At 39.6% G+C, this 13,999-nt stretch overlaps 1 long non-coding RNA gene across 1 annotated transcript; it reads left to right on the forward strand.

Moving 5' to 3' along the window:
- Positions 1 to 8,562: 8,562 nt before the first annotated feature.
- Positions 8,563 to 12,719, forward strand: LOC109371833 (uncharacterized). Its single transcript, XR_002121936.1, has 3 exons — positions 8,563 to 8,630; positions 11,487 to 11,593; positions 12,625 to 12,719. It is a non-coding gene; the product is annotated as an uncharacterized LOC109371833 (long non-coding RNA).
- Positions 12,720 to 13,999: the final 1,280 nt, after the last annotated feature.

Consider the following 13,999-nt stretch of genomic DNA (forward strand, 5'->3'; position numbering starts at 1 on the left):
CATCCGGACCCGTGACCTCTCTGACTTCATCTTTTCCATCTCGTCCTCTTGCTTACTCTCCCCCAGCCCTAAGTAACCACTAGCCTTTCTGCCTCGTAGATTTCCCTATTCAGAACTTTCATGTGAGTGGGATTATATAATACATGCCCTTTTGTCTGACTTTTTCACTTAGCATAACGTTTTCAAGGTTCATCCAAGTTGTAGTATGAATCAGTACTTAACTCCTTTTTATGACCAAATAGTATTCCATTTTGTGAATATACCACATATTGTTTACCCATTCATCTGTTGATGAGGATTTGAGTTGTTTCTATGTTTTGGCTGCTATGAATAATGCTGCTATAAACATTCACGTACACGTTTTTTGTGGACATATGTTTTCCACTATCTTGGGTGTATACCTAGAGGTGGAATGGCTGGATTATAGAGTAACTCTATGTTTAATTGCTCAAGAAACTGCCAGACAGTACTCAGATTTTGCAAGATATTACCACTGGGGGAAATTAGGCAAAGGGTACACATGATCTTCTTACACCTGCATGTGAATCCATTATCTCAGAATAAAAGTTTAATTTTAAAAAATGATTCCTAGACTTTGGACTAATGAAATTGGATACCTACTGATGACTAGTATATGAGGGTTGGAGAGGGGGGGGAGAATGGCAAAGGAATATGTATGGGTGCTAAAATCAGGAATTCTATTTGAGATAGAATAAGATCCCTGTTAGATATCTAAGAGGTGGTATCTAGTATGCAAGTGGAGATACTATTCTGGATCAGTTGATATAGGTGTTAATCACTTACCATGCATGCAACTTGTACTAGTTGTTTTAAAAGATTTGGGAGTATGATATGATCTCATCCATTGTGCCATTTATTGTTGGGAAGGCAAGGCAGAATTCCCACGAAGCAGAGAATACATGATAGTATAGGCTGCTAAATTGTGGGGAATAGTCTTTGTAACCTCTAAGAGCTGAGAGATGATAGTTGTCATCTGAAGTTTCCTGGAAGCCCAGACGCTAAAGTTGTAATAGAATATAGACAGGAAAAGAGGAAGTTAGAGAAATAGCAAGAACTGAGGCTTCCAGCAAATGTGAGCTTCGACAGAGGAAGGAAGAAGCAGGTAGCAGTATGGAAACTTGCCAAAAAGGAACAGAGAGCATCTTTAAGAAGCAGAGAGAAATAAGATGCAATTTAATTTGGCAAACATTTTAAACTTTTATCATATGAAAAGTACTATGCTAGGTGTTAATGGGAATATATAATCAGAACTAGTCACTGGCCACAGGAGCATTCTGTCTAATAGGTGACAATTATTCATTCATTCATTCATTCAATCAATATAAATTGAATACTGACCATGTGCTAGTCACTGTTCTAGGTCCTGGGAATTCAGTGGTAAAGAAAACAAACCACCTTCTCTAAAGAAGCTTATATTCAGGTGGAAGGAGACAAATAAAAACATAAAAATATATACTTTTTTAGTTGGTAATAAGTGCTATGAAGGACAATATGCAAGGGAAAAGAGAATGGTGAGGAAAAGCTGTTAATTTATATAAAGTTGTCACAGAAGACCTACCTGATAAGGTAGAATTTGAAAAGAAACCTGCAGAAAAGAGCCTATGGCTAGAGGAGGAAAATTGCAGGTGAAGGAACATTATATATAAAGGTGCTGAAGCAAAAATGTACTTGGTATCCTCAAGGAAAAGCAAGGAATCTAGAAATTCAAGAGCTATTTAAACAAGAGGAAGTGTGGTCTAGAAGATGAGCTCAGAGGGAATGGCAGGCCAGATGATGTAATGCTTTGTAGGCCGTGGTAAGGACTTCGGGTTGTATTCCAAATGAGGTGGGAAACTATTGGAAGGTTTTGAGCAGAGAAGTCACATAATCAGAGTTATGCTTTAAAAAGACCACTTTGAGGGTTGGGGGAAGGGGGGCAAGCATTAACAAAGAGACTAGTTAATAGAATAGACTATTGAAATAATTCAAGCAAGAGATGATGGTGGCTTAGAACAGAGCAGTAGCAGTGAAAGAGTTGTGAACAGTAGTGAAATTCTAAATGTCCTTTGAATGCAGAGCTAGCAAAACTTGCTAATGGATTAGATGAGAAAGAGATGGGTCAAAGACGACACCAAGGTCTAGAAGAACTGAGAGACGATTTGCTAAGATGAGGCAGGGTGTGATAGATGTATGTTTTAGAGAGACAAGAAACCAAGAGTTTAGTTTTGGACACATTATATTTGGGATGCCTGTTAGACATCTAAGTGGAGATATTGATTAGAGAGTGGTGCATATGAGTCTTGAATTGAAAAGTAAGGGTTGAGGACAGAAATTATTGGGTTGTCGGAAAAGTCATAATGTATTTTTTCTATGTTTTTCGTTGTAAAAATGCGTCATGACTTTTCAGACAACCCAATAGATCTTGTCACTATGTTGAAGAAATTTAGACCCATGGGACTAAATGAGATCAGAGGGTAAGTGTGTTGGGAAAAGATGAGCAGGGCTAAATCTTAGGCACTTCAACTTGTAGAGGTTAGGACAGCTCAGATCAAGTAAGGAAGCAGGAGGACTGGCCAGGAGGTTGGGGAGAGAAGAGGGGGAGCAAGAGAAAGTGGTGTTTCAGGCACCAAAGGAGGAAAGTGGTCTAAGCAGCACGGAGCAATGGACTATATCAAATGATGCTGTTAGTTCAAGATGACGACTGATGGGCAGCCAGATAGCTCAATTGGTAACAGCGTGCGTTCTGAACAACAGGGCTGCTGGTTCAATTCCCACATGGGCCAGTAAGCTGCACCCTCTATAGCTAAGATTGTGAACAATGGCTCGACCTGGAGCTGGGCTGCTGTGAGTGGCCTGCAGCGAGAGCTGCAGTGAGCTGCCTACCTGTGTGAGCGGCACCATGGCCGATGGCAAAAAAGACGATGAAAATATGCAGGTTTTCGATGACAATCGGTAAGAGCAGTTCCAGTGAGTGGCAGATGAAAAAGTCTGTTTGGAGTGAGCTCAAAAGACAGGAAGAAAGGAAGTGAAACAACATATATAAACAGATCTTTTGAGGAATTTTATAAGAAAGGGAAATGGTGAAATGGAATGAAAGATATGGGTTCTAGGGAGTGTGTTTTAAAAAATGTGTGAATGCTGACAGACATGATATGATATGTAAATAACTGTAATGGAAAGATAGAGTATTATGAGAAGCTTCAAGGAATATGAGAAGATCATGGGGTCCCAGTCAGAGTGTGCTCAAACAGAGATTGATTCTCAATGAGAAAAAAGGCAGAAAGCTTGATAGATTGAATGTCTTTTGTATTGGGACTGCTGACTTTCACAACAGATATGGAAGAGAATATTACACATGGCTCAGGAACACTGTAGCGACATGAAAACAGGCAAGTGTAAGAAGTATTTGAGAAAGACAACTTTGGAAGTTAGCTGAAGATTGAAGACTACCAGAGAGAATATACCAGCAAAGAAAGACCAGAGCCAAATAGTAGAAAGCTTATGTGAGGAATTTGAAATTCATCTGAGGTTATGAAGAGCCTTAAAGTATTTTTGAGTATGAGAGTGAATAATCCTATCTGTGTCTCAGGAAGGTAATTCTGACAGATGCGTGGACTGTGGATTGTATAGGTGAAATGCAGCCAGGTTGTGGAAGGTCTTCCAAACCATGCTGGGAAACTTGGATTTGATCAGATATGCAACGGGAGCCACTCATTAAGTTCTTAAAAAGAAAAAGACACGAAGACAGTGGTGTTTTGTCCTTTAAAATTAAACTGGAAATGATTTACAAGATGGATTAAAGTGGTGACAGATTGGAAACGCTGCTGATTTGCCTGGCTTTTCCTCTGGAATTTTCCTTGCTGGTTTGTGAAAATATCTTGTTTCTTTTTATAAGAGAGATTTAGCCCCAAATATGGAAAATCTGACTTTTTTACTTTAGTCTCTTTCTAGTGTTGGAGTTAAAAAGAGATAGTGCAGAGGAAGGACAGACAAGGGCTCACCTGCTAGTAGGTAGGTGGTATCAGATGAAGACTTTGAGTCTCACACTTTCATCAAGTATTAGTGAATGCTGTCAATTCGCTGATCACCATCTCAGGCTCTAAGGAAACAAAGAAAGGAAACTAAACCCAGCCCACAAGGAGTTTGCAGTTTAATGGGGGCAGCAAGCACGTAAAAAGTAAAATAATCATAGCAAAATATGGGAAAGTCTATGCACAGCGTGCTGCTGGGTATCCAGAGGAGGAAGTGACTTGCTGCCAGAGAAAGCTGGAGCTTCATGGAGTAGGCAATCTTTGAATCTCTCTACCTGAGTAGGTCTTCAGCTGCCTAAGAAGAGGGGAAAGGATGTTTCAGCCAGAGGGAACCACAGGCACACAGGCTTAGTCTTGAGAAAAGGCACACAGTAATTGGAGACTTTGAGAAGGTCTCCATGCCTAGAGAATAACATGTGTGACATTGAGTGGCAGGACATGTAGGGGACCATTGTCAAGGGTGCTGTGGACTATGCTGAGATGTTGGAATTCTCTCCTGCAGGACAGTTTTTCTGGTGACTCCGTTTGATACATCCTCCACTGTCTTTCCAGCTCATGCCATGATCATCTCTCACTTAGACTTCTGCAATGGTCTTCCAAAGGGTCTCCCTGTCCATGGTCCTGCACCTGTCTACCTGTCCTCCACCCTGTCTGGGTAATCTATGCGGTCTGACAATTAAGTTCATGAACTTTTTGCAATGATGTTGCTAACCCTTTTTGATATCAGAGGGGTTATTCATTATGAATTTGTACTAATGGACAAACAGTTAACCAAGTTTACTACTTGGAAGTGCTGAAAAGGCTGAGTGAAAAAGTTAGATGACCTGAACCTTTCACCAACAATTCATGGTTCTTGCATCATGACAATGCACCAGCTCACATGGCACTGTCTGTGAGGGAATTTTTAGCCAGTAAACAAATAACTGTATTGGAACACCCTCCCTACTCACCTGATCTGGCCCCCAAGGACTTCTTTCTTTACCCAAAGATAAAGGAAATATTGAAAGGAAGATATTTTGATGGTATTCAGGACATCAAGCGTAATATGATGACAGTTCTGATGGCCATTCCAGAAAAAGAGTTCCAAAATTGCTTTGAAGGGTGGACTAAGCATTGGTGTCAGTGCATAGCTTCCCAAGGGGAGTACTTCGAAGGTGACCATAGTGATATTCATCATTGAGGTATGTAGCACTTTTTCCAGGACGAGTTCACGAACTTAATTGTCCGACCTTGTAAATGAGCATCTAACCCTGTTATGAGTTGAATTGTGCAGCTCAAATTTATTTGTTGAAGTCCCTAACGCCCCGTACCTTAGAATGTAACTGTATTTGGAAATAGGATCTTTCAAGAGGTAATTCAGTTAAAATGAGGTCATTCAGTGGGCCTTAATCTAATATGACTGGTGTCATAATAAGAAGAGGAGATTAGGACACAAACATGTATAAAGGAAAGACCAAGTGAAGACACAAGAAGAAGAGGGCCATCCAGAAGCCAAGGAGAGGCCTTTGAAGGAACAACCCTTCCAGCACCTTGACCTTGGACTACTAGCCTCCAGAACTGTGAGAAAATAAATTTCTGTTATTTAATCCACTGAGTCTGCTGTACTTTGTTATGGTAGCCCTAGCAAACTAATATACTTTGCACTTCCTATTTCATATGGTATAAAGCACACTTCTTAGCACACTATCTAAAACTCTTTAGAACCTACTCTCTCCAGAATCCTATACCCCTTCCACACTAAGCACTGCTCACACAGGCCACCAAGTTTACTGTTTCATCACTTGTTCTCCAGTGGCTCCTTTAGTCTAAAATGCCCCTCTGGCCCCCCGCACCCTGTTGACCACCTTTTCACTTTTTAAGACCTAGATGAAGCATCATCTTACGGATTTTGTGTTTCCCATTAGCAGGGCATATCTGAAGTAATCATTCCCTCCTGCCTCTCTCTGCTGGCAACAAACTTTCACCTCAGAACCTGTAATATTTGAGCCTGTAACATTTGAGCCCATTTTTAAAACTCCTACAAGACTTTAAATACATTGAGTAGAAGGACTATGAATATTTATCTTTATACTCCCAATTCTTATCTTAGTTCCTGACATATAAGATGTACCCTAGAAATGCAGAAAGCCTGGATATCCAGACCTACATGTTCTTGAAAGAAATTCATCCATATTTTGCAATAGTCTACTGTCATGGACACATGTTTTAGAATGCTCACGTCTGCTAATTAGCTCTCCTGGATATTGCTAAATATCACTAAATAACATTATTCTTAATCTAATCACCCTTTTAATAAACTGGATGCAGATGTCTATTGCATTTGAATATGTCTGCTTTCTTTAGTTATATTTCCAGTTCATTGATTCAACACACATATTTGGTTCCTACTCTATGCCAGATACAGTGCTTGATTCTGAGGGTAAGAAAACAACTAAAATGCTGTTCCTACATAAAAGAGCTCATGGGTAGGCAGAAGGGACAGATACATAAACTAATTAAGCTGCAGTGTGATAAGTACAATGATAGAGGTATGTATGCGGTATTAATGGAGTGATTTAAATAGATGGAAAGCATGGACACTTCTTACATCTAGGTGTCTGCTAAGGTATTTTTTGTTTGCTTGCTTGCTTTTGCAAAATAATTATTGCTTCTTGGAGTATGTATCTTTAGCAGGTGACTTTTTCCTGACCTTACGGCCTTGCTCTGGAGGGACCTTATGGGAACTCCCTACTTACTGATTACACCTAATGCCTGTGTGAGAATTTCCAGAAGCCCCAGTCCTGCTGTCATCCTCATTAAAGAATCACACACAGAAAAGGCGCCTTCAGAGGACTTAAAACCCCTTCTTTCTTCACTTACCACCTCATATAAAGCTAGGATTGACAGCTAATTCTACTCTATCCTGGGATCTTGTAATATGTGAAGTGAAGGATATTGGGCAGAGGGAACTATCACTGCTCTTTCTCATCTGTCCCCAGCACTAGGCCCTGGAATGTGGCTACCCCATTCTTTGGGGGGAAAAGTAGCAATTCCCAATAGTTGAGAGTATCTGAGAGGAATCTTAAAGACTTGTGATGAATCTACGAGTTGACAAGCTAATATAAACCACTAGCCACTTCAGAAGATAAAATACCTATGTATCTGTTCAAATACTTCTAATTCTCTGTGTGTTTAATACAATATTCTGGATCTGTGTTATCTGTCTTTAAAAATTCCTGCAGTCCAAGTAAACACTCACTGCCTGATTACCAGATCAACATGGTTGGTTAACGTACTTACGGATAGAAATACAGTGATCCCGAAATGCAGTCCAGACTTCTAATAATGACAATGATCATTTGAACACATTCCCTTGTGTGACAGCAAACAGCTTCAATATCTGGCTTAAAATCTTACGTAGCATTTATGTGAAGATGTTGATGTGAAAAATATGGGCTCTTTAAGAAAGGAATTTTAAAATAAATGTTCCATGTTACTTTAAGTTATGTATCTCAAGCCAATGCTAGGATTTACTGGCTATGAGGGAATTAAGCTAGCGTTGTATGCAAGTCAAGTTTCTTCTGATCTAGCCAAAAAATAAAAAGTAAATACTGAGATCATGTAGGGAGCCAGGCAGAATTTCAGCCTGGAACCCAAGAAGGAAAATTGCGTTTTCCAGGGACTCCAGAGGCTCAAGGCAGAAGAGTAAACTAGGAAGAAGAGTAACATTGTTCATACCTATAGTATATCCTCTGTCATGTTGTATTTACTTATCTGTTTACATGTCTATCTCTTCCACTAAACTACAAGTTCTATGAGGTCAGGGATGAGTCATAGTTATGTCTATACCCATGCACCTTTTGGAAGAAATAAAGGTCTTCTTTCCCTTTTCTTTATTTCTTAGAGGAATAACAACTGGGATTCATGGGAAGGCACTTGAAAATTGTAATATTATCAAACTAACCAAATGATAGAGAAGTCTTGCATGACTTTGCTATCTAGAATAGCTCCCCCCAGCATTTCATCACCTTGTTTATTTCCCTCCTAGTGCTTATCCCAATCTATAATGGCCTTACTTATTTGTTTACTGGTTTATACCTTTCTCACCTCGAGGTAATTCTGTGAAGGTGGGAACCTAATCTGTGGTTTTCTTCATTACAGCCCAATAACTGTTGCATAATAACTAGTTGCTTTGAATGAATTCATAGATGTGATTTAGGCCGAATGAATACATCTGTGTCCTGAAAATTTCTTACATGACAGAAAAAGCTTACTTAAATACCAGGATACAGTGGGCACACGGGGGAAGTAGAGCCATTAAAAAAGGAAAGCACATGAAAAATGCTTTGATTCCTGGTATTTGATCTCTGTAACGGAGAGCTCGCCTTTTTATTCTCTCAAGTGACAACGGCAAATTAACTCAATGCCAGTGAAAAGCGGATCTGGTATTCTTATCTTTGAAGGCTTCTTGGAGTCCTAAAGATAGGAGATGAGGGAGTTGTCCCAGGAGTTAAACACCACTTATTTAACAACAGTATTCTGTGCCTGCCACGTGACAAGGACTGAGTGGAGCCACAAGATACGAAGATGCCAAAGAGAAAGGCTGTAAAGCAGCAACAGGTAAAAAGCAGAGCACACTTTCTGCAGTAGCCGGAAAAAAATCTGTGTATTAGATGTGCTCTCTCATTCTTCATTTCTTTTTTTGACTTTTAAAATAATTTCTTAATTTTTTTAAATTCCTCTTTTTCTCTTGCTATTTCTCTTAAGGCATTGTCTGTTGTGTTTATTGGCTCTTATATTCCTAGGGTTTCATCTTTGTGAAATGATTTTTTTTCTTTTATTTGTATTTCTTTCCTGAGTTCTGTCACCTCAATGTCGAGCTTTTCTAAGTCTGATTCATGATGTTTTTCCTATTTTAATTCATTGTCTTCATGTCTTGCTCTGAAATGGTAGGTGACAGTTTGTAAGGATGTTAGTTTGCTCCGTGTTCCTCCTCCATCTTATAATAATTTTGCATTGGATTTTCCTTCCATGCTCTCCTTGTGCTCATTGATCTGGGAAATTCATGGGTGTTTTTTTGTTTGTTTGTTTGTTTGTGTTCCCCTGAACTTTTACAGTGAGACGGATGGAGAAAGGCTTTTTTGACCTGAGCATGTTCCCTCTCCCACTGTTTTGGTGCAGTAGTCAAAGCCTTGGTGGCTTGCTCTCTGGGATTTGCTGGCCCAGCTTCCAACCCCCGGGACCTTTTCTTTACGTTGTCCCAGTCGTCCAGGTGCTGCTGAGATTTTTTTCTACACGCAGCAAATTTCCTCCTTATTGTGGGGCCAAGTCCCAGCTCGGAGTACCGGTGAGTCACAGAGGGGGCTCTGCTGCTCTGGCCCTGCCGTCCTGCGGGCTGGATCGTCGCCCCGGCGGGAGCGGACAAAGCCCTCGTTCCCAGGCAGGCTGCGGGTTGCTGAGCCCGTAGCCGGCCGCGGGATCGCGGCGGCGGAGCGTACCTGCCACACCTGAGCTCACCTGCCCGCGGCTAACGCCGGGCCTGCGCTTTGTGGCTGTCGCCCGCTGCCTTTTTTCTTCCTCACAGACTCTGAGAATCTGTGACTGTTGGGGGTTTGGCCCCACCCACTTGTATTTTGGAGTCCGTTAGCTTCGTCGTAAATGTTACCCAGGCGTTTTTGCTTCGCCGTATAGTTGCTCTGTTTTTGTCATTGTTTGCTTGTTTTTGTTTTGTAGGAATTCAGAGATGGTAAAACCTGAGCTTCTGCCATCTCTTCCGAATTCCAGTCAACTAACTGCACTTAAAGCTGGGAGAAACCTTGGGCTAAGCAAATATGTCCTTCCACTCAGGCTCTGAATCAAAGAGCGGTTCTAAATAGCATTTATGAAATGTATTGCTCCAATTTATCCCCGATCACCGCTCCCTACACACGTAGCAGCTTAACTCTTTCCTAACCAGTTCTGCTGGGTTCAGCTTTGCCCTCACTCTTCATGATTGACTTAAATAATCGCCCTAACATGCAAATAGGACCACGTCCCTCCCGTATTCCTACGCAAAAAATCCTGAACTCTCTGGCAGGGCACGCGAGACCCACCATAACCGGGGCCTTTCTCTTTGGTCTGACCTCCTGCTGCTTAACTTTCAAACCCTGTACATTCATACTGCTGGATTGCTTGTGGTCACACACGTGTGACGTTGTTTTAAGACAGGGTTTTTGTGCATCTCACTGCTTCTGCCTGAAATGTTTTTCCCAGTTTTCCTCTGGCTAATTCTTATGCAACTTTCCAAACTTACCTGCCCTCCGCTGGGATTTCACTGGCATCTTGTACTTCTTGTCATTTACCAGGTAAGCTACACATGATCTGCTGAAGTGTCTGTCTCTTCTACTTGACAATAAACTAGGAACCATACCTTATTCACCTTTGTGCCCTGGCATCACGTACAGTGCCTGGCACATAAATAACATTAACATTTTCATTGCTTCTTGCTTCTACCTGTGTTTTCCTGAGTCATTTTACCTGCTCATGGTACTGCAGGTATGCCCTATTTTATTTACTTCCATGGTACATGAAAAGAAAAAAGTGATCAAATCTCTTTCTCTGGTTCAGGTGCTTCTGAGCTCCAGGTCATCTGTTCAACTGCTTGGGTAACATCTGTACTTCCTTGTCTCCCAGGAATCCAAACTCAAGATCCGGCTCTCCATTAGTGTTCCCTTTCTCCGTCCAGGGCACCTTGTTGATCGTGCCAGATAACTGAAGTCACGCCAGCTCCTTCTGTTTTCTAAACTCCCCAAACAGCAAAGCCTTATTGACCCTTGCAAGCCTAGCTCAGATCTGTCCTTTTCTCTCCTTATCCACTGTCACCACACCAGTGGAAGCCATATCATCTCTCGCCTGAAGCCATTTAAAATAGATTCCTAGTTATAGTCCTGTCTCCATGCTTGACTTTCTTTAATCTACTTTACATGCAACAGACAACATTACCCTTTGAAAACGAAAACCTGACCATACTGTCTGTCCTCTGCTTAAAACTAATCAATGGTGTTTCATTGTTCTTAGCATGAAGTTTGAAAATCCTTAAATTGGCCTCCAAGTTCCTGTTTACCCTTCTGCTCACCGGCTTCAGGTTTCTCAACTTCAGCCATCTCCTCCCTATCACCCAGTTACACTCTTTCCTCTGCCTGCTCCTCCATTCACCTTCCCCCTTACCAGGCCAAACTCATACCTCAGCTTCAACATGGTAAATATTTCTCTGCTGTTTTTTATAGTTATATTACTTACATGTGCAACCCTAAACAACGTAGTTTGGTTTTGCTTATTTTTAAACTTAACCTAAATGAAATCACATTGTCGTATCCTTTTGCAACTTATATTTTATATTCAGCATTATGTTGAAAGGATTCATCATGTTGCTGAGTGTATAGTTTGTTTGCTTTCATTGCTCTATAATATTCCACATTTTCTTCAAATCCGTTCTAGAGTCAATGACCTTTAGGGTTGTTTCCAGTTTGGGGCTGTAATGAACTATGAATGATGCTGCTTTGAATCTTCTCAGGCTGCTCTACCTGTGCAGCCATTTCTTCAAGGTACGTACCTATGAACTTTGCTAGTTAACACCAAACTGTTTTCTAAAGTGGGTGTTTAATATTTTTCTAAAATGGGCATTCAAGATTACATGCCCATCAGGCGCATATGAGGGTTCTTGTTGCTACACATCCTTGCTGACCCTTTTTGATTCATGCCAATCTGATAGAAGTATATTTTGCATACACTTTTTATTATAACTTGGTGCTTTAAAAAAATAACAATATGGCAATATATGGTCAGTTGTTTCCGAAGATGGCCACAGCAATATCTCCCACCCACATGTCCTTCTGTAATGTGATTTTGTAGCTCCTCCATTAAAAAGTGGAGTCTATTTCTCTTCCGCCTCAAGCTGGGCTGGTGTCATGACTCACTTTGGCTACTATGCTTAGGTTTTAAGAAGTCTGGTGGCTTCTACTTTCAGTCTCATGGGATCCAGCTGCTAGACATATAGGCTCAGGCTAGACTACAGAATGATGAGAGACTATGTAGAGAGAGGCCAAGCCAGCCCCCAGCTATTCCACCTACTCCAGCTCAGGTGCCAGACACATAAGTGCAGACATCTTAGACATTCCAGCGTTAGTCAAACTGTCAGCTGACTACAGTTTCATGAGTGAATACTACAAGTGTGTACAAAAATAATAAATGGCTGCTATTGTAAGCCACTAAGTTGTGGAGATTTTGTTATACAGCTATAGATAACTGAATCACAGTATACTGGGCACGCCAAAAACATGTATGCACATGACTTGTATTCATCTTTCATTATCAGTATATATTGAATACTACAATTTCAATCCAGTTTTTTTCTTTTCTTAAAATGTGAATACATTTTTTTGGCACCCTCTGTATATCAAAAGCCTTAAAAGAGCAAACACTCCCCATATCAATTTCTTTCTTTTAACAATTTATATTAAAGAAATATTTTAAAATGAAGTTTCTAAATGCGTACAAAAATATTCATTGCAGTGTTAACCTCTATGTTTGAAATTTTAAATATGGAATAATAAAATAAATTATGATGATTCCATAGGAGAGAACATTCTACAGACAAAACTATACTGAAAGGATTTCAAGTGATGTTGGAAAATGTTGAAGAAAAGTATCAAATGGTAATGGCAGAATATATATAAATATTCTTGACTTGTTAAAAAATTGTACATAGAAAAACACTGGAACAAATAAATCAATATATTAACAATGGTTTTGTGGTTTTATGTTTTTCCATTCTTTGAAAACTTTGTACAGAGAGGATATGTTATTGTACTTACATAAGGAGAAAAAAGATGCCAATGTCACTTTTTGGAGCAGTAGAAATACCCCTAATTTTTAAATTGTACAGGTTGTGGCACTTTGCTTTACCTGATGGCAATCAGTTCAAATTTCAGGAGATTAGAAGCCCCAATAGCACATATTTTTGAAATTTGGAGAACAATGGAGAGTTTCTAAGTCCTTATTTTTCTAAAAACAAAACAAACAAAAAAAACCCCAAACCAAAAAAAAATTTTTTACTAGTTTAGGGTTGGGATTATTTCATAAAAGAAATAAGCCTTATTTTAAAGTCCTAAAAGTAGGAATACCATAATCTCAAAATAGAGGATAGATAATTCTTAAATACATTTAACTTTATGAAAAACTCACTAGGAACTTCTTAATTTTCATTTTGCCGTGGACTGTTAGAAACCTCATTTAGGAGACTAGCTCAAAGAAGGAAAAAATAACAGTAATACTTAAAATTACACGGGAACACAAAATGTCATATATATTCTTCCTCAGTAGAAAACTACCTAAATTTCTCAATGAAATTATCTTAAAAGTTGGGAGGAATGGAACTTTTAGAGTACTGAGCCAAGTTGGGTTTCCTTCACAGGCAGTTTCTCCAGATGGAGGTGCTTAGTTAATATTCAGACTCAGGGGCTATATCCCAGCTCTATTGATATTGAACCCTGGGAGCTTGGCCTAGGAATCAACATTATAAACAGTATCCTCAGGGAAGACTGATATACCTAAAATTGAAGAAACATTGTCTCTTAAAAGTGATCTGGTGGGTGGGTTATAGCTGTAACATAAAAATTCATCAAGATGTATACTTAACTTGTATTCTTCTTGTAAATTATACTGCAGTAGTACAAAGTATGAAGAAACAAAAAAAAAACACTAGGAATTATACACTGCTTTAGCAAAATAAATAAACTTATTATATAGTGAATGTTAATCAACACTTGTCATAATTTATGTTTCCATTTTTCTGAAGCAGATTACTTTGCATTTTATTAGCAAATTTAGGCACTGGTCATTTTCTAAACAATATTTTACATACTGTTCTGAAATACAATTATTCTAATTTGTAGTCAAATGTATTTGTTTGAAAAAGAAGCCATAGTTTTGTTTTGTTTGATAGAGGTAAA

This window comes from Hipposideros armiger, unplaced genomic scaffold (assembly GCF_001890085.2).
Source record: "Hipposideros armiger isolate ML-2016 unplaced genomic scaffold, ASM189008v1 scaffold_593, whole genome shotgun sequence".
NCBI lineage: Eukaryota > Metazoa > Chordata > Mammalia > Chiroptera > Hipposideridae > Hipposideros > Hipposideros armiger.